We start from the raw sequence: 19485 nt of genomic DNA on the forward strand, positions 1-19485 counted from the left end.
GCAGCAGTAGTCGGCCTCGTCCTCAGGCTGCGGCCCCGAGACGAGCAGGAGCCCTGCGTTGGCCGAGGTGTCCTTGGCTCCAGAGAAGCGGCTGGGGACCCCGGGGCCCTGGCCCTTATCTGAGTCTGTGTGGTAGTTCAGGAGATAGCAGGGAGGGCTCCCTGGATTCTGCTGGAACCAGAATATCTTTTTGCTCTGGACACTGACGTCATTGCTCAGGGTGCAGGTGAGTCTGGCTGTTGCTCCAGGAGACGCAGAGAGGGAGGGCTGCCGAGTCAGCACAGGCTGGGAGAGGGAACCTGCAAGTACAGACACTCATGGGTGAAGGGACAAGGACCAGATACAATTTTATGAATTACTGTGTGAGACAGACTGAAAAAAGCTTGCAGTGACACCTGGTCCTTGAGGCCTGTCCCCACCTGTGCAGTGAGAGAGGATCACGAGGAGGAGAGGCGTCCAGGCCATGGTGCTCACAGCCCCTGAGCCCCACATGGGGCTGGGCTCCCCAGGCCTCCTTTTCTTCCCCACCCTCTGCCACAGGAGGGGCTGTGCATGCAAATGGGCTTCCATCCAGGGACTTCTCAGCCCTCCCTGAGCCTTAGTGCTGCAGCTCAGCTCACACCCCACACTGAGAAAGACGAGGGTTTGCTTCACCCCTTGGGAGAGCCCTGGGAGGAAGCACCTGTTGACACCACACACAGGGCCCTGCTCAGAGGGCTGTGCCGGACCAGGGAGGACACAACAGTTCAATCTCCATCAGGTAGCCAAGCACTCAGCCCCCAGGCCCTGGCTCCTCTGAGTGAATTGCCCAGGGGCCATCCCACAGTGCCCCCTGCTGGTCATGGGGCACACATTCACCAGGGCCCAAAGTCCTGAGACCCCCAGCTCATGTGGTCACTGTCTCTATTCCCACATTCACAGCCTGATTACCAGAGATTGCTATGCTGACATGCTGTGCTAGACTCCTGTAAAGTTTTCATTTCCAGAAGGACTCCTGGTCCATGCAGGTGCCTAACAGCATGTGTGCGTGTAGTCATATGTATGTATAAATAGTCAAGCACATTTAATGTTATAACCCTTTCTCCTATAGTACATTCTAGAAAAGTCGCATCATCCACAAGTGTGTAAAAGCAGCATAGATGACGACGGACAGTTGAGTTGGTTGGACTATGTCCTATGGAGGGAAAGGACTTTTCCATTCTACATGGAACGTCAATGTCACATTTGAACATGAAAATTCAGCAAACGGTTCAAAAATCATGGAATGCTTTTAGACTTTTGATAATGATTAGATTGATTTATAAAAAAACTAATGGTTTGCTAGGCATACCGCTTACTCAGCACTTACAAGTAATGATGTAACACATTTCTTCATTCATGAACATAATAGATGGCTGGGTACAAGGAGCAATCAGATCCACCTGACTCAGGCACATTGGCATTGTCCAGGTGTGTCCAGAAGTGAGATTGATACGAAGCCTACAGAATTCTTACTTGATCTTTTTTTTGAACACATCGTTAATTGTATTTACTTTTCTGAACAAGCGGCTGCATCCCTGGTCCCTGGCTCTCCTCTCTGCATTCAGCTGCCCCATGTAGATCTTCCCATTGCTGGGATATACATTAACAAACATTCTTTTCCTCCCTCACACACACTCGCTTTTTATCTTTATTTTTTTTATTTTTTTAATAAAGATTATTTACACATACAAGGGCTGGGATACAGGCCAGAGATGCCGGGGGCAGTGAAAGGATTCACCAGAGACAGCATGGGGAGCAGAACAGGCAGACTGACTGAAACACACTGCTGAGGAGAGCAGCAGGTGAGACAGGAGAGGTCTGCCTCACCATGTGGGTTTCTCCCTGGCCGGCGGGGGATGGAACTCATGCTGCAGGGGCTGCAGATCGCTTCATAGTGTGGTGCTTAACTCCCTTGTGCCACCAGGGACACCCGAGACTTTTTATCTTTAAATAGGAACTCCAGACTCCGGCTTTGTGTGTTCGGAAGATGTGCCTCATGTTATAAACAAACTGTGCAGCCACCAGGGAGGGAGGGAGGAAGGGAGGAAGAAAAAAGGCAGTCCCACTGTTTATTTAGTCCCACTGTTTATTTACACTGGCAGTAGTTTTCAAAGCACAGACCTGGAGAACAGCAGCTCTGCCACCAGGAACAGGGGCTTATGGTCCACAGTTCTTCATTATTTGTTTCTTTCAGATAGTCTTATCTATCACCTGAAACTTGATAAGCCTTTTTCATGATACATGCAGATCAAGGTCACATAAAAATCTTCCCAAGCTGGATTGTTGCTGAGTCTGAGCATCTCTAATTAAATGCACTCTTTGGAAGAGCACCACTGGCCCTCTTCAGGCCAGCAGGAGGAGGGCAGTGCCCCCAGGGACGCACTAGCTGAAATATCTGGACCCAGAGAGTAGGGCAGGACAACAGGCAGGCTCCAATCTGGACTCTTCCAATAGTTGCTGGAGAGGAATTCTTTTGTTTTGGCTTTGAAATATGAAAAGAAAACAGGATCCTGTCCCTTGTGGTCTAAAAGAACACTGCAGAACGAAGGCGGCAAGTGTCACCTGGACTGAGTGAAGGAGTGAATTTGCTGTGCTGCTGCTGGTCTGACCACTGGCTCCAGTTGTTGGATGGAAGCTTTACCGAGTTGCTGGAGGCTTGGAAACTTCTGAAGCAGTAGGGGAGCTTTAGTTTTTCCAATCCCTGAGATCTGTTGCACGGTTCTAAGAAGGTGGGGCTCAGAAATCTGAGCCTGTTTCTTCATGAGAAAAGGGTTTTTACTGGGATCTTTGGTTTGCTCTTGAACTAACTTCATAATGAGGCAGGATGCCTCCCTCTGGCTGGCCACTGGAAGCAAGACCATCCCTAGGTCCAACACAGTAAACTTCTGTATGGCTGGGAAGTACTGTTCACTCATTTGAGTTTTTTCAACTGCTACAATCCCTTGAAGAGTATTAGAATTTCTAGCCCGAACAAGCCACTTTCTGTAGCCATTCCCTGCCACCAAATCAGCGTCGTTGATACAAAGAATACAGGATCTGCAGGATAGGTAAAAATCTACCAGTGGCAAGCCATCCTCAAACACGAGTTTGTCTTTCCCTTGCATCTCCTGTACCTGCTGGCACCCGTGCCATTTCTCATTAGCCACATGTGACCAAAGGGCAGGTGCATGGTGCCTGCACCATTAGGAGGACTCCTTTCCATTGGTGGCCTCAATCGAAGGAGGGAACCACAAGAAAGTGTTGGAGCAGACTGACCTGCACATGGTCCCACATTCCACTCCCAGCTGGGAGTGGTAGGAGCCCATCTGCAGTGTTGTTCTTTAAAGGACTGAATCATCTGCCAATGTCTAAGACGCAGGAGATTGGAGTGCTGGTTGCCAAGTCCCTCATTTATGCCGCCTGCCTGGTCCCTGTCACTCTGGCTCAGCCCTCAGTCCACCTGGAGCCCATCACTATTTGTTTGTTTGTTTGTTTGTTTGTTTTTTTACAGAGTTCTTACTTGACAAGTTACAGGTCAAGTGAACAAAGTGTCACTTGAATCATAAACATAAATTATCATGGCCCCTAAATCCATTCCAAGAAGTGAGTCAGTTTATGATACCACGGTTCTTTGAATGAAGACAGCCAGGTCAACTTGATTAAAACCCCTGATAACTGCCAAAAATTATCCTATGATCTGTCTTCCTGTCATCCCCAAAAGGACCTTTAATCCTTGATTAGGTGAATGCGCAATGTGGAAATGGAAATAACCAGAAACCTTGGGAACACAGGACATTAATTCTGAGTTAACATTGACTCCAGGGAACCACAATGTAACTGTTGTCTCCCAGAGCACACATTTATGGAGACTGGGTGCTAACTGTGTGGTTTTAGTGCATAAATGTCCCAGAGGGTCCCCAAACCCACCCTATATTTTTCTTCCAAGTTCCATACATCATGATCAGGATACGTTATAACTCAAAGCTGATAGATTCTCAATAAAGGTTACTGGCTGATACTGATTGACCTCTGGAGAGAAGACTATTATGGCAAATTGGAAGTTTCTAGACTGGTGCCTACCTAGACATAAGCAATATCACATTTTTAGAGGAAATGCAAGCTTTAGTATCACCATGAAGAACTCGAAAAATGCCGAGTTGGTGATTCCAACCACATGCTTGATGTCGTGTTGCACAGAAGATATTCTTGGACAGTGACAATGGATTATCATATGGTTGACGAGGTGGTGACTCCCACTGCAGCTGCTGTTGCAGATGTGGTTACAATTCTTGGACAAATGAACACATCCTCTGCTAACTGGTGTGCAGCTATGGATTGATCACATGCATTTTTCTTGCTAGTTCTTCACAATGTGCAGGTATGATCATAATGCACATGGCTACCTCACTGCGGTTTCTCTCTGAGACACCTGTAGCACATTTTTAAAGAAAATCCCTCCCAGTGAGCTGAACTTTGAGAAGACGACCTGGCTCGTTACTTTATTCAAAAAAAAAAAAAAAAAGCACAAATAAATAAGAGGCCAGATGTGAAAGCACACAGGTTTGTGGGATGAAGCCAATGGTTTACCTGGGTGACCTAGTCTTGGAAGGAACATGACTGAAAAATCATGTTTGGAAAAACACTACACAGAATTATAATCTTGAATGCATAAATAAATGATTCTTAAATAAATACTTTGCCAATGACTAAGATAACTTGTTAAAAAGAAAATAAAGCAGAGCCCTTCATCAGTATTCAAATGAAACGTTATTTATGTGCCACTACATTCCAAAATAAAAGACGGCAAATGTAATTTGTCCATTGCACATTGAATCAATGGTTATTGTGGCTAAGGATCAGAGCTTCCGATTTTCTCATTTCTCATTTATTCAACAAGCATGTGCTAAGGTACTGTGACAACCACTGGAATGACAATACAGAGATGGCATGGTCCGCTCCTCAATGATCATGTATGCAGCATGACAGGTATGAACAGGGTGCTACTGGAACACAGAAGGAACTTCACGGTTTTGTGTCACTATTTTCCAGCTTTTTGGTGGAGGTGATATATGAACTGATACCTGAAGGGCAAGGCAAGGATATGCCAGACAGAGAAGAGATGCGGAGCCAAAGAGCTGTAGAGAAGGTAATGCACTGTGGCTTTATACAGTCTCAGTCGGTCAGATGCTAAAGTAAAGGGGCAGCAAAGGAAGTAGTGGGAGATAAGGATATGTAAGTTGGCAGGACCCAAATTTATTTGGCTGCTTTTATTCCATGCTGAGGATACTGGAACTTCCCCTGGGGGCAAAAGATAAACCCATGACAAACTAAATGAGTGTAGATTTAAATGTCACCTATCAAGTGACAGCTATTGCTGGACCGAGGACTAGTCGATGAGTATAGGTTTTTGTTTTGTTTTGGACCTTATTACTAGAAACACAAGAAGCTGATGAAGCCCATCTTTTCTGAGAAAAGTTTCTGTGTGCAGGTTGCTATTTCCACAAGGATGAAAGAAGTGAAGGAAGGGTAGAGCCAGAAATAAATAGAGCTAAAGCAATCCTGAGGAAAGAAGAAACATGGAGGCAAGTTACCTGATTTTAAACACTATGATTTAGTAATTAACACAATAGTGTATAGGAATAAAAGCAGACACAAAGCTTTGGAACGGAATCAGAGGCATGGCAATCCAGCTACACATATATCAATTCCCAATTTATGACAAAAACGCCACAACCATGCAATGGAGAAAAGGACATCTCTTTAACAAGTGGGGCAGGAAAATCAGACAGACATGTGGGGAAGAAAGACCTTAGACCCACTCTCTAACTCATAGTACAATGATAAGTTCATAAAGGATGAACAATAAAATACATAGAGGTGAGCATTGTTGATAGGTTTCAAGGCATCACTGACATAGATGTCTTTGGAGTCTATACTCTTAAGGCAAGGGAAACAAAAGCCAAATAAACAGATGAGATGACATCAAAATAAAAACCTTTCACACAGCAAAAGAACATATTAGCAGAGGAAAAAGACATCTCACAGAATGGATAAAATATCCACACAGCATGCAACTGACAAGGGATTGATATTCAGGTATACAAAGAACTCATCCAAAGTAACTCTTAGACAACTTTTTTGAGGCATTTGAAGTCATTATGAAGACATGTCTTTCTGTATCTTGATAGAGTAGTGATTTTTGATCCTTCTTACTGAGACTAGCATAATTGGCCAAACCAGTGGACCACGGACTTGGAACCACAACATTAAACCTAAACTGCTTTTTCACTTATCTAAAAATATTAAAAACAATCAACTTTTTCCCCAAAAACAGGCAAAGAAATTTCCTCAAAAATCTTCTCTAACATTGCTTCTGTATGTATACTCTACCTTATAAAATGATACATTATCTGATTTTTTAAAATTTTCATGAGAAAAAGAATATTTAACAATTTAAAGCCATATTTGACTTTCATTTTCTTTCTCTATCAAATAATCCAATTTCACAACTTTGAAGTTTCCACACCCATTTAGCAGCAAAGCTGAGTAAGAATTCTTAGCTTTACTGTTCCATGATTTATTATGACAAGAACCCAAATGCAAAAAATCATGTGAGATCTTTTAAAATGAGCTGTTGCTGCTTTTATGTTCATTAAGAAGAACATGAAAACACCATCAAAACCATAAGTTAATGTGCATTGATTGAAGTAGAAATTTTAATAAAAATGATAGCCAATAAAGCTAGCTGGTATTAAAAGATTCCTTTACATTGTTCTTGTAGTGGTCATTCAGTGATTGCAAGTTATAGAAACATAAGTTAACTCGTTTTTAAAAATTCAAATATTGGCCTCCCCGGTGGCGCAGTGGGTTGAACACAGGGCTGTGAAGCTGTCCAGCCTCTGCAGCGTGGGTTAGATTCCCGGCCAGCCAGAGAGATTTCCACATGGAGCAGCAGACCTCTCCTGTCCTGCCCAGTGCTCCCCTCAGCAGTGCTTTCAGTCAGTCTGCCTGCTCTGCTCCCCACTGTCTCTGGTGAATCCTCTCAGCCTCCTGCACCTCTGGCCTATATCCCAGCTATTATATAAGTAAATAAATCTTTAAAATAAAATAAAAATTCAAATAGTTGTTTGATTTGACTATTTGGGAAGTGGTCCATATTTTATAAAAAGAGATTAAAAATGTTAAAAGATAAAATTGTGCTTAAGGATGTATTCTTATGTAAGATAGTGACAACAGAAATTAATTTTTAATAATTAATTTATGCTTAATTCATAAAAAGGAGTTACTATAAATGATAACATCTGTTTAGATGTCAGTCATAAACTTATTGCATGGTGGAAAAATGAGACAGGTAATGTACAGAGAAACTTTAAAATTCTTATGAACCACAGTCCAACTGAAATCAATCATAAAGTAAGCCAAAGTATCTCAAAGTATACTTCCAGTTATCAAGCATTAATATTTAATTTCTAAGATCTAATTAAACACAGATTTTCAAGAAATTTTAAATGTGTTGATTTAGTTACATCTAATTCAATAATGTCGGTGATTTTGAAAATGAGAGCACCAGGGACTTGTAATTTTAAATTTTATGTCTACTTTATTAGCACAAGTAACTGACATTTACTTAGTGTGTATAAATAAGTCAGTTGAACAACTAAGAATTTTGTCTAAGTACAAATGAATATTGCATCAGAAATTTGAAACCCAAGGTAATATAAAATTTGTCAAAAGGTAATATAACTAACCTTGTCATAGTTATGTGTCTGTGCTTTCATTTTAAGGCCATGGGTTGAAGGTAGGAAAAGTTGTTGAATTTCCTCTTGTTGTAAGATAACTATCAAGCATGAAACGATTATTAAGACTATTAATAGAATGTGTAGCAGAAGATAGCAGTAGGTCTAGCCTTGGAGGAGGCGCGTTGAATACATATTCCTGATGTGTTTCCTTCACAAGAGGTTCAGTATTGACTTCTGTTAGCTTCTTGATGGCCCCGTGAAGACTGAAAAATCCAAATCCTTATATTTTATTTTTGCCTAAATAATTTGCACTTTAAAAACAAATGTTGCCATAACATGAATTTCCCATAAAACAATGTTTTAACACTCAAAACGTGTTGGTGCATACCTACTATTTACAATTAGGGGTTTAAAAGTGTGGTAAAGAAGCCCATGTTTCCGGGAGGGTTCCTAATAAGTAATTCAAAGCAGGGAGGGTGGGCAGTGTTGGAGGCGGCTTCAGGGATAATGCCAAGCATTTCCTTTCACTATCCGTACACATTTCACTCAGTACCTCTGACAGTTAAACCTTTGGCACTGAAGATTAACTTAGAACAACAACTTCTAGGGGAGAACAGGAGAGCTGCCTGGTGGCTGACTAAAGAGAACTAAACAGCTCCAAGGAAAACAAAGCCCCTAATATTGTTACAAAGGCACTGGTGTTGAGATCTACCCATTTGGGCTTCCACACACCTCCTCAAGCAGAAGCAGAACCCAATATTTATTTGTAGTCAGTCTGTAAATGATACTACCCTTCACCTCCTGCAGCTTTCCTCATTTCACTTGTATGCCTTTCTGGAGAGCAGAAAATCTAAAACTCTGAAGGATAATTTGTCTCAGGGTGCCCTCTAGCAATAGTGTCAAAGATCACATTAAGAAAATTAATTCACCAGTAACCAAACTGTGCTAAGTGTAGTGACACTTGAAGACCACTTGAATTAAAATGGCAATCTTCAAAAAAAATAAACTCATTAATATTTCTACTGGGAGAATTATGACAAGCAATTTTATAACAATAACACTATTTAAGTTATAAAGTTTCAAATATCCTTATCTTAAAGTCTATTAGATCAGGTTAACTAGATGAAATTATTTAGGGCTAAAAATTAAGTCATGTAAAATCAACAAAAGAGGAGATTCAAACAGTCCTGCAGCAACATTTTAAAGATAAGTTCACTTATTAACATTATTTTCCAAATAATAACCTCTTAGTAATTACATGAACCTGGATCTATAACAATTATGCTTTAGAGGTAAATAAGTGAACTAAGTTTCTTTCCCATAATTCCTGTTTTTACAACTTACGTGTTTACGGTAATTTGCAATGATTTTCTAGAGTTTGATTCTTCTAGATAGAGTTGCCTGTATTTTCCCAATTTTATTCTCTGTGACTCTAATTCAGTTTTCAGTCTGCAATTTTCAGTTTCCAAATTTGTATTTTTGACTTCCATTTGATTTATTGAAGTAGTCTGAGTATCTCCAAACAGTTCTTGGGGTTCTATTTGTGCCTAAAGAAAATTAAAAAGCATTTTAAATGCTTATAATCTGGTTAATTATACAAGTTTCTTTCTGAGTCAGTGATTCAGAGAGCAATTTCAAACATGAAGGGCCTCCCTGGTGGCATAGGGGTTAAGTTATCAGTTCTATCACTGTGACCTGAGTTTGATCCCTGGCCAGGAAGCTAACCCACACATGGTGCAACAGACCTTTCCTATCTCACCTGCTGTTCCCCTTAGCAGTGTATTTCAGTAAATCTACCTGTTCTGCTCCCAATTCTGTCTCTGGTGAATCTCTTAAAACATCACCCCCGCCAACTGTACCTCTGGCCTACACTCCGGTTCTTCTAAGCAAAAATAAATTTTAAAAAATTGAAAATTTTTAAAAAATTTTTCAAATGTGAAAAAGTTAGTTTAAAAATACCAATATCAACTGAATTTATTGTGAATTATAGAAATGAAATTGAATCATGCCCATAGTTGTACTCATGTAATCTGATAATCCAAAGAATAATAGAATCAATTTTAAAAGATGGTAATTGAACGATATAAATTTAGAATAGTCTGACAGCATGGTACTACTTTTAAATCATCATATTTTCTTGCAGCTACCTAAATAAGATATTTCTGTTCCTGATTTTATATCAATATGACTTTATTATGTTAATAATATACAATGCTAACATGTGTACTTTGAAAAATATCATCCATTGACCTTCTTTATCATACAACTTCTTCTTTACTGAATTCAGTTTAAGTAAGAGAAGTTGTTATCCTCTTGCCTAAACTGCTATGTAGCTTAGACAACAGATTCAAACCCCTAACCATTCTTCCCTGATCAATTTGCAAAACTTGACAACCCACTGAAACTCTCAAAGGGAAGTGGAGATGGAGGCGAGACTAATGGTGGCAAATTCCACACTGGGGAACATTTTCCCTCTTTTGTATTAGATCTTTACATTAACTTCAATTCTCGGCTTAAATCCTTCTGTCTCAGAATAAAAGTGAAGACATTCCAATGGCCTTCAAGACACTTAGGACTCTGCCTCCACCTACCTTCCTGACCTCAACCCCTACAAATTTTCCCTCCTACACTGCCACCCCTCATTTGTCTGAAAATGGGGGTCTGGGGCCAAAGTAACATATCACAGAGTTATACAATTCTCTTAGTGTTGGATAATCTAGGTCCAAATGATAATAATTGAGCCTTAAAATGAGAATTATCAGAAAATTATTTATAAAAATGTTTAAAGTATAAATCACAGTGAGACGATTAAATCAGAATTTTGCCAACATTTGTCTCAAATTATAATTTCATGAAAAATAGATGCCTTTAAAGTGCTGAGCAGGTCTTTAGAACACATAATTTGAGACTAAAATATTTTCAAATTCAATTCAAACTGACATGAGTAAAAATAAAGCTATATCAACTGTTATCTAAAATAACCAAAAAAAAAAAAAATAGTAAAGTTCTGAAAAAAAAGTTCTATGAGATGCAGCCTCTACATCTCAGTTCATCTGAAAAATCTGGAAAACCTTGACTGTCAAGGTAATACACTTACTTGACTATTAATTCCAAAATATTCATTTTAGGTATGAGCAATTTTACCTACCTGCCTCATCATAGTACAAAACTGGAGTTACAAAGATTCATATTTTTATTTTAGCAGAATGACTAAGTTATTAATATCAGTCTGTACCTATTGACAACTTATTGTTTGGCCTTTTAAAATTTCATAGGTGAGATTAGAGAAAACAAAGACTCTGCGGTGCACTTGAAAAGCATAGGCGGGACACAACTGCCCAGGTCCCCGAGCCTGCGACCTAGGCTTGAGGGAAGATGCTCAGGAGCCCTCATTGAGGTGAATCTCCCTCACTAAGTAATCAGGCACATGGATATGGGAGCAGGGTGCAAAAGGCACCATTTCTGCAGACACTGAACTGGGCTACAGCCCGCATCCTAGACCTGAGGGCTTTGGAACTGAGACCCAGGGCATGGAATTTGGGGCATGGGAACCTCACAATGGTGGGGCACAAGGCAGACGCAGACCCCCATGCCGTTGAGGCACTCCACGTCACTCCCACGGGGTAAAAAAAAAAAGTTCCCTAAGGTCACTAGCAAAGAGCTCTGGGGCCAACTAGCGACCAGAAAAAAATCACCAACACCCTATAGTTGGAAACCCTCTCTCAGGCACTGAGAGCATGTGGGCCACGCAAACGGGGATAAGGAGGGAAATCAGGCGTGGAGCAAGACCCCATCATGGAACTGAGAGCTAGGCACAGGATCCAGGGCGTGGGACGTGCCATAGCAGTGGGCACTGCACAGGGTGACAGCCAGTGTTTTGGATCTGATAGCCCAGGAACTGAGACATAGAGTGCAGAATTCAGGGTGCGGGATTCATACAGCAGTGGAAGAACACCGGGTGAACACAGGGCAGACACAGCACCCAGCTTGAATAAGAGCCCGTGCTGTGATGCTCCCCTCCGCACTCCCTCTGCTACTCAGAGAACCACTCGGAAAAAGCATGGGTCAGCAAGCACGGGCCTCTGGTGCCACCTCGCTACCAGAACTAAATCACTAACTAGCTGATTCTCTGTTGGAACTGAGTAAATATAGAGGGAGGGAATGTAAGGGACAGAGCCCAGCTTACAGCATCAACGCCAGGTGGAGTTTTGGCCTACCAGTGCTGGTCTCAGTCTGGTAAACAGTTTCCGACACCCTTAAAGGAGCACTCCAAAGAGATGCCCACCAACACCAGTGGCACAGCGTCCCAACGCATAGAACTAATTAGAAAGCAAACAACAGGGAGAAGAAAAAACATAAATAACCAAGCAAGCCCGCAGGAGGACACAACACAAAAAGAAATACAGTCACCAGAACTCAACAATGACACGGAACTTCTCGGCCTATCAGATAGAGAATTAATAATCACCCTGATTAAAAAGCAGAAAAAAAATGAAAAGGAAAGAAAATGATTTGAGACAAATAATCATTGAACTGAAGAATGAAACTGAGACCTTAAGAAAGGAAAGAAAAGAAATGCAGGAGATAAAAAGATTACTAGAGGAGATAAAACTCTGGGAAAAGCAATGAAAATAGATACGATGAAATGGAAGAACAGATTAGTACTATCAAAGATACAGAAATAAAAAGAGCAAAAAGAGAAAAGGAGAGAGAAGTGCAAATGAAACAGTATATGGAGACTCTTAGACAATTATCAGACTCCATGAAGAGAGGAAATGTAAGAGTTATAGGCATTCCAGAAGGTGAGGAGAGAGACAAAGGAACTGAGAAATTATTCAAGGAGATAATTGAAGAAAACTTCCCAAGCATGAAAAAGGAAATGAATATAGACATACAAGAAGTGAGAAGAACTTCCAGTTACCATAATGAAAAGAAAATCACAGCAAGATACCTAGTAGTAAGCTTGAAAGTGTCCAAGACAAGGAAAAAATAATGAAACTGGCAAGGAGGAAGAAAAGATAACTTATATGGGAAAACCAATCAGGTTAACTTCTGACTTCTTCGAAGAAACATTACGGGCAAGAAGAGAATGGAATAACATATTCAGCAAAGTTCAACACAGCAAACATCAACCAGAATACTTTACCCTGAAAAACTCTCCTTCCTCTACGAAGGAAAAATATGAACCTTCTCAGACAAACAGAAACTCCAGAAATTCATTACAACTAAACCCCCACTCCAAAAAATTCTACAAGAAGTCCTAAAGCCAAAACCAACAGAGGAATGAACAAGAAGAACAGAATACAGCAAGGAATAAAATCACAAAAATGCCAAACAAAATGGTAAACACAGAAGCCAACATATCAATATTAACTCTAAATGTAAATGGATTAAACTCATCAATAAAAAGACACAGAGTAGCAGGCTGGATTAAAAAACAAAATCCAACCTTCTACTGTCTCCAGGAAACACATTTAACCACAAAAGATAAACACAGACTGAAAGTAAAAGGGTGGAAAACAATCCTACAAGCAAATGGACCAAAAAAGAAGGCAGGAACAGCCATACTTATATCAGATGAAATAGACTTCAAATTAAAAAAAGTAAAAAGAGACATAGATGGACACTACATTATGATCAAGGGGACAATATATCAGGAATATATAATACTCATCAACATATACTCACCAAATGAAGGGGCACCAAAATATATTAGACAATTATTATCAGCTCTGAAAACAGATATTAAAGAAAATACATATATAATGGGAGACTTCAACACCCCACTCTCACCAACGGACAGATCAACAAGACAAAAAATAAACAAAGACACTACAGACCTAAATAAAGACATAGAACTCACAGTCTTAACAGACATCTATAGGACACTGCACCCAAAAAAATCCAAGTACACATTTTTCTCAAGTGTGCATGGATCATTCTCCAGAATCAATCACATAATGGGCCACAAACAAATATCAACAGATACATGAAGATCAAAATCATTCCAACTATCTTCTCCAATCATATAGGCATCAAGCTAGAAATAAATCATGACAAGAAAACAAGGAACCCTCTCACTTCATGGAGATTGAAATCCACACTACTGGAAGACCACTGGACCAATGAGGAGATCAAAGAAGAAATTAAAAAATACTTTGAGTTGAATGACAAGGAGGACACCACTTACCAGAATGTATGGGATGCAGCAAAAGCAGTAATAAGAGGAAAATATATAGCAATACAGGCTCACATCAACAAACAAGAAAGAACTCAAAGAAACAACCTAATCTCACATCTCAAAGAACTAGAAAAAGAACAACCAAAAAAACCCTAAAGCCAGTAGAAGAAAGGAAATAATAAAACTCAAAGCAGAAATAAATGAAATGGATATTTAAAAAAACAACCAAAAGGTCAATGAAAGCAAAAGTTGGTTCTTTGAAAGAATATAAACAAAATAGACAAACCTCTAGCAAGGCTCACAAAGAAAAAAATGGGAGAAAACACATATAAATAGGATAATAAATGAAAGAGGAGAAATCACAACAGACTCAGTAGAAATCAAAAGAATAATCAGAGATTACAATGAAAACTTATACGCAAACAAATTCAACAACCTGGAAGAGATGGACAAATTCCTAGAACGATATAATCATCCAAAGCTGGACAAAGAAGAAATAGAACAACTAAACAGACCAATTACAAGCAGCGAAATTGAAGCAGTAATCAAAGCACTCCCCAAAAACAAAAGCCCAGGCTCAGACGGCTTCACAAATGAATTCTACCAAATGTTCAGCAGTGAATTAGTGCCTATCCTGCATAAACCCTTTCAAAAATTTTAAAAAGAAGGAATACTACTAAATGCATTCTACGAAGCCAACATTACACTAATAACAAAACCCAACAAAGACATCACAAAAAAAGAAAATTACAGGCCAATCTCCCTAATGAACATTGATGCAAAAATCCTCAATAAAATCCTTGCCAACAGAATCCAACAATGCATCCATAAGATAATTCACCAAGTAGGATTTATTCCAGGGACACAAGCATAGTTCAACATCCAAAAATCAATCAACATAATCCAACACATCAACAAAAAGAAATATAAAAACCACATGATAATATCCATAGATGCTGAGAAAGCATTTGACAAAGTACAACACCCATTCATGATAAAGGCCCTTGAAATTCTCGGGATACAAGGAACATACCTCAACATCATAAAGGCCATCAATGACAAGCCAACAGCCAATATCATTCTCAATGTTGAAAAGCTGAAAGCATTCCCATTAAGATCTGTAACAAGACAAGGATGTCTACTCTCACCACTGCTTTTCAACATAATACTGGAAGTCCCAGCCACAGCAATAAGACAAGAGAAAGACATACAAGGAATCCAAATAGGCAAGGAAGAATTTAAACTATCACTATTTGTGGACGATATGATAATATACGTAGAGAACCCCAAAACTCCACAGAAAAACTAATTAAACTAGGGCCTCCCCGGTGGCGCAGCAGTTGAGCGCTGGGTTTTGAAGCTGCCCGCAGCCTCTACAGTGCCAGTTCGATCCCTGGCTGCTCCCTGGCCCTGGAGTGGGGTTCCACAAGGCACGCAGACCTCTCCTGCCATGCCCACTGCTCCCCTCAGCAGTGTACTTCAGTCCTTCTGCCTGCTCTGCTGCCTGCTCTGGCTCTGGTGAATTCTCTCACCCTCCCACGCTTCTCACTGTACCCAGTGCTTGTATAAATTAAAAAAAAAATCTTAAAAAAAAAACCCAAAACTAATTAAACTAATCAATCAGTTTAGTAAAGTGGCATGATACAAAATCAATGCACAAAAATCAGTAGCCTTCCTACACACAAACAATAAATCTGAAGAAGAAGAATTCAAGAAAACCATACCTTTTATTACTGAAACCAAAAAATCAAATACTTGGGAATACACCTAACAAAAGTGGTAAAGGACCTATACAAAAAAAAAAAAAAACTATAAAAGGCTATTAAAAGAAATAGAAGTAGACACAAAGAAATAGAAAGACATCCCCTGCTCATGGATCGGAAGGATTAACATTACCAAAATGGCCATTGTACCAAAAGCAATCTACAGATTCAATGCTATTCCAATTAAAATTTCAATGTCATTCTTCAAAGATATAGAAAAATATTGATGAAATTCATATGGAGCCACGAAAACACCAAATATCCAAAACCCTCCTGAAAAAAAAAAAAGAAGGGAATGGAGGCATCACACTCCCAGACTTCCAACTATACTACAAAGCAATAATAATCAAAACTGCATGGTATTGGAACCAGAACAGATACACAGACCAATGGAAACGAATAGAAAAGCCAGAAATAAACCCACAGATTTATGGTCAACTAATCTTTGACAAAGGAGCAGGAATATGCACTGGAGCAAAGAAAGTTTGTTCAATAAATGGTGCTGGGATCACTGGGTCATTACATGCAAATGAATGAAACTTGCCTACTAACTCACACCATGCACAAAAACCAACTCAAAATGGATTAAAGAATTAGACATAAGACCTGAAACCATAAAATATACAGAAGGAAATATAGGCAAACCACTACATGACATGCACCTCAAAGACATCTTTACAGGCACATCGCCCAAAGCAGTGATAGTAAAGGCAAAGATAAACAGCTGGGACTACATCAAATTAGAGAGCTTCTGCACAGCGAAAGAAACAATAACTAAAACAAAGAGAAACCCCACGGACTGGGAGAAAATTTTTACACACAACACTAATGAGAAAGGACTGATCTCAAAAATTTACAGAGCTGATAAGACTCAACAAAAATAAAGAAAGTAATCCAGTCAAAAAATTGACAGAAGAGCTAAAAAGAAACTTCTCCAAAGAGGAAATACAAATGGCCAACAGGCATATGAAAAAAATGTTCAACATCACTTGTAATCAGGGAAATGCAAATCAAAACTACCATGAGATACCATCTCACACCAGAATGGCACATATTAAAAAAAAACTAGCAACAGCAAATGTTGGTGAGGATGTGGAGAAAAAAGAACTCTCCTGCACTCTTGGTGGGAGTGCAAACACTATGGAAAGGTGTGTGGAGATTCCTCGACCTACTAAAGATAGAGCTTCCATATGATCCAGCAATTCCACTCCAGGTATTTACCCAAAGGACACAGAAACATTAATTCCAAAGAGCACCTGCACCCCTATGTTTATAGCAGCACTGTTTACAATAGCTAAGCTTTGGAAACAACCCAAATGCCCAAAAATAGATGACTGGATCAAGAAGATGTGGTGCATATACACCATGGAATATTACTCAGCATTCAAAAAAGATAAACACATGCAATTTGCAGCAACATGGGTGGAGCTGGAAGGGATCATGCTCAGCGAAATAAGCCAGAAAGAAAAAGAAAAATACTGAATGGTCTCACTCATAGCAGGAATCTAGAAAACTAAATAAGGGACCAGGAAAAAGAATAACTATAAGAAAGAAAAAATCAAAATCAACAAACAACTATGAACCAGAGACACACTATGGGGGAGGGGCAGGGAAAGGAGGGGCTGGGGTCAAAATAAGGGGGTTGCAATTGTATAGGGAACATAAAAATTAAAAAAAAAATTGAGGACAAAAAGGGTGATTAGATACGCAAATTGTAGTAAATCTCTCCAATGCAATACTACTCAGTAATAATTTTAAAAATACATGTTGATATAAAAAGTCTATTAAAATTATTGAGGCACAGCAGTATATTTCAGTCATCTGCCTATTCTGCTCCCCATTTTGTCTTTGGTGAATCCTCTCACCCTCCCACGCCTTGACCTGTACGCCAGCTCTTGTATAAAAATAAATAAATCTTTAAAAAAATAATAAAATAAAATAAAATAAAATTTCATAGGTGACTCCATGCCTTTGTATTGTGTAAAGCACCTCTCAAGTCTAATTTTTATTTACTGAACACAATAGATGGTTGTAAGCTGACAAAGCAAATATGATTATAGAGTCTATATATTTCTCATATTCACTAGATTCAATCTTTAGCCTTAACCAATTACTTCTTTTGAGTTTTCCTTCAGAAAGTTTGAAAAATATCATTCTTAATGGAATACTTACTTCTCTTGCTGCTTTTTCCTTTTCATATTTATATGTTCTTATTTTTAAACGATTACATTCATCAATTAACTCAACATTTGTTTCTTTTTGCTTCTCATTTTCAGTTTGAAGCCTTCTTATAGTGTCCTGGAGCTGGCCTTGAATATTCACTAATATCTCCTCTTTATTGTCAGCTTTGTTGTAAGCCTCATTCAGTTGCTGTTGAAGCAACATGTTTTCCCTTTGTATTTGAGATAATCTCTCCTCTAAATGTAGCTTCTCCTCTCTTGTCCCTTGGAAATGACATTCTAGGTCTCTCTCGGACTTGTGACTTTGACCACGATCTTGTACAGCAGCATCCAGTCTATGACGGCAGGATTCAACTTCTGATTTCAGTGTTTCTGTTTTTAGTTTTTCATTTTCCAATTGAGTGCTTAGCAAGTTATTTTCACACTTTAGAACAAGAAGTTGTTCACAATGTTGAGATACCGTTTTTGTAAGTCTTTCCTCACTCAGTTGTATTGTTTCTCGCAGAAAATCATTCATTTCTTCTAAAATTTCAATGGTCTTTTCTTTTTCCTGGTTTTGATTTTTCATTGTATTTATTTCCAGTTTTAGCATACTGATTTCATCCTGCAAAGTGTGGCTTTTATGTATTGGATCTTTCTCTCTTTCATTACTCTCAGAAGCCTAAGTAAAATATAGATTTTGTTAGCAGTCAACAAAATTACAATTTCTCTGAAATTAAAAGCAAATGATATGCTCATAAATGTAAAGATGGCAATAAAGGCTATCCAACTAAAAAAAAATCAGTTGGACATCAAAATTTACATAAGTATAACTGCCCCAAAGTTCAGGAATTTAACTGAAGACTGAGTCCATGACGATAAAAAAAGGGAACATGAGAAAACTAAGAATCTCAGAATTGGAAAGAGACTAGCTATGAATTACAAGAAATGCAGAAGGCATAAAAGATTAGTGTATATCTTCAGACTGATTCAATTTCCTAAAAGTTTTCTTCTTCCCTGAGATTCCAATTACATTGTACTTATTCAGCATTTTTAAGGTCAGTTATAAGGATTCAATCTATTGTTAACTGGTAAACCCAGGCATGGTAGTATGCCTGAAGTTCTAAGCTACACATATGAATGGACTCATTTAGATGTCAATTCGGGAAGGGAGAAGTTAAAAATACAAGCAAACTACAGGATTTCCCCAGGTCCTCTGACTCTACTAGCTAGTGTACCAAACCACATCTGCTTCCTTGGAGTAAATATATTGATACAAAAGAAGTCTTCCGTTTGAAAGCACTAAAGGTAAATAAGGTGAAATTTATATGCTCTCTTTAAAAATCATGAGATTATTCCCTGGTGCTGTTAGTTTTATTTCTTCTTCAAAATGTTTAAAATGTGAAATAGAAAACCACTGCAGAATTTGTGGTAATAAAATAATTATTGATAAATTGTCACTAAGTATATATTATGGCATATCATTTCTAAAACTCCTTATATGGACATAGTTGCTATTTAAGAGGAAAAAAAAAAGTTACTTTTCTCGAAAATAGGAAAGTTACATCCAAAATATTATCTTTGACAATACTTCTGACGAACATAGATGCAAAAATTCCCAACAAAAATCTTAGCAAACTGGA

General features: G+C 39.0%; 1 pseudogene across 1 annotated transcript; it reads right to left on the minus strand.

Annotated features, from left to right (window-relative positions):
• Positions 1 to 2579: 2579 nt before the first annotated feature.
• Positions 2580 to 3223, minus strand: LOC311184294 (Fanconi anemia core complex-associated protein 24-like; annotated as a pseudogene). The gene has a single exon. The product of its transcript is annotated as a Fanconi anemia core complex-associated protein 24-like (transcript).
• Positions 3224 to 19485: the final 16262 nt, after the last annotated feature.

This window comes from Talpa europaea (assembly GCF_964194135.1).
Source record: "Talpa europaea genome assembly, chromosome: 14".
Lineage (NCBI taxonomy): Eukaryota > Metazoa > Chordata > Mammalia > Eulipotyphla > Talpidae > Talpa > Talpa europaea.